Here is a 3,034-nt window from a genome sequence, read left to right as displayed (position 1 = left end):
GTGACGCTAAAGAAATAATGAAAATGTGATAAAATATAATTCCACCTATCTTTTGTGACTTTATTAGAGCCAGGAGTTCACTTTGCATATCTCCCCACATGACAAACCACAGGGTCACTTGCAGGAAGAGCCATAGGGTAGGAAATGACACCTGCAGAGATCCTCAGTGAGACTGATTGCAGAGGAAGTTCTCAAACCCAGCAATTTCATCTCTGGAAGGCTTTTTCTTCCTGGCAGATCCTTGCCCAGGAGGAACAAGAGAGACACATAGCTAAAGGCAGCCACATGCAGGTGGCAATATAAATTGGACTAGACTGTATTAATATATCACTGCTATTCTTTAAGAAGAAAGCAGTGTCTTTACAGATGCAAGATAGCTGCATAATGGACCAAGGTGAGAAAATTCTACATCATTTGACAGTTACTTTTTCCTTTCTCAACCTACTGCTCAGTTTAGCAGCATGGAGAAATGTGCATGCAAACAGAAGTTTGGCTGACAAAGTTTGTTCACAGTACAGTATTCCATGCAGGAATATCATGTCAATCAGAAGAATATTACTGTCTTGCTATTCTTATATACGGTGAGGAGGTTTCAGTACTTTCATTTAGTCCCCTCCAAAATATTCTCAACCCCTGAAAGCCACTGTTGCCTTTTATATTCTATAATAGAATGAAAAGAAGCAATGAGGGAGGCATGTAAGAATGTACTTGCAGTTAATGACCCTACACACATGCTGAAAATTAAATGTACACTTCGTGTTTTCCTGGATGTGGGCCAGAGAAGGCAGCTCACAGGATGAAGTCACTAATGAGTATAGTGTACAGCTCACAGCACATTGCAGGGATCTTTTTCTCCTCTGCTCTATAGCAGCTTTAAAGGAAAAGACTGGAGTCTTCCTTCAGTGTTCTGGTGTTTTACAGAAAAGAAAAGTATAATCCTTAAAAGGGTTTTATGTCATGACTCTTGAAAAGAGTCACAGGGACTTTGATAATAGCAGTAAATTGACTTGCCCTGATCTCATGGGCAAGCACAGGTAATACCTACATCCTGTATAGAAAAAGAGAAAATGGAGATCTAGCTATGCTTGTCAATTCTGTACTGCTTTTCACTGTTTATGCACTTCTTGGTTTTATTGTGCCAGTAGAATGACACACAAATGGTCAGTGAGAAAAACTTGTGCCCTTGCTGTGCTCCTCTCTGCCTTCATTGGGCAATAAAAGTAGAGAAAATTGGCCTACCCTTTCCAGAAAATATTGTAAACTATTAACAAGGAAATGTGGGCATTTCTTGCTCAAAATGGAAGTCTAGTTGACTTAGAGGTTCCTTCTTGTTGATATGAAAAAGTAAAATAATTTTGTTCATTTAATTTGTTCTCTCCCTAGGACAAAAAAGAAAAAGCCACACCAAAAACCTAAACCAACAAAAAAACAACCAAAACCACATAGCATTTTTGCTTTTGATTTAATTTGCTTTCCCTGGATTACTATTTCAGTGCATTATGGATTACATGAAGCATGAGAATTTGAGAAGTTTTGTTTATGAGAGACCAATCAGAAGACTGATCTTGCCCAGTGCTTCTTTGGTTTATTCCTTTGTGCACAGTCATTCTCATTTACCACAGACTGTAGGACTGAAGAACATAATGATTGTAAAGGAACATGGAGATCATGTGTACAATGTTATTGTGCAGAGGGACAAAACAGCACATAAAGAAAATATATGAGGTTTGTATTAGCTTTTGGACACATCTGTTGACTTCAGGTGCATTGACCAGTTCAACCAAATCCTAACTAGGATCAGGCAGTGGGAAGGACACACTGAGCAGCTGCAGAGTTGAACCTCGACTCAAGTTCAGGCAGCTGTGCAATGCACAGCAAATACAAGTAAGATTGATGGGAAAACAGGAATGGAGAGGAAGCATGCCTATTATTGTAATTTAAGGAAATAAAAGTGGACCTTGTCCACTACAACAAAAAATCATGCCACTTCTATTTACAGTGCCTATATGGAAATTGCCTCTGAAAAAGCCAGTCCCAGAAGGAGAGGAGCAGCCATGATACAGAACAAAACCCTTAATACAAAAAACCCAAAGTGCTGCCCTGCAGCCTTGATGAGCACCAAGGGTTACCCTTCCCTGTCTTTGTTCAACTGCAATGCCCTATCACCTGCCTCAAGGAACCCTATCTTGGGGGGGCTTTTACTGTACACTGTTGGATGTACACTGATGTGCAATCCAACTGCCTTCTCCTGTAATCCTAAGGATTCAGAGAAGTGAGGGGTAGTCTTACATAAAACAAAGGTCTTCAGACTACAATTTTCTTAAATGAAAAATACTCCAAGGACATTCTCTGTGATTAGCAGGAAGAGGCTTCAGAGAAAGTGATGTTCTAATTTTTCATTTAGTCTGATCTAAGGAAATCAATGGAATGGATCAGCATAATTACATGTTAATAAAGCATCTCAGTCTGTAGCTTCAAGGCCAGGGCAATGTACTTCTGCCATCTGAATACACTTTGTTAAATTATTTTCCCAGCATTCCCCATCCAGTTGCTCATGTGTGCTTGTGCTCATTTTGAAATAAGCATTTCATTTTGAAATAAACGTATTTTAAGACAACATATGCTTGTTGTCTTAAAATCCAGTGCTTCAATTCTCAGGTTTCTTTATTCTCCTCTTCTGCTATGTCGTTTGTGTCAGGGGCTAGCCTGTGGACGGTGACCAACTCCAGCAGCTGGAAGCCTCACTCTGTCTTTGAGGCTGCTGTCTTATGTGCCAAGCATGGATCAATTGCAGCCTTGGCATTGCCATCTGGATGAAGTGGGAAAGTACTTAATTCAGGAACTTTGTTTCCCTTTCAAAAGCTAAAGACATAGGAAGAAAATAAATGCAAAGGAAAAAAATAGTGAGGGAAAATAGTAGGGCAAACAGGTTTGGGTATTTATATTTAATGCACTGTTTGGATGGTTGATGTGGGAGTAGAAATGTCTGTCATTTTCTGGACACAGGAGGCTTTATTTTTGGTGTTAGCTGTTG

This window comes from Lonchura striata, chromosome Z (assembly GCF_050655825.1).
Source record: "Lonchura striata isolate lonStrDom1 chromosome Z, ASM5065582v1, whole genome shotgun sequence".
NCBI classification, from domain to species: domain Eukaryota; kingdom Metazoa; phylum Chordata; class Aves; order Passeriformes; family Estrildidae; genus Lonchura; species Lonchura striata.
Note: the sequence above shows the minus strand (reverse complement) of the source record.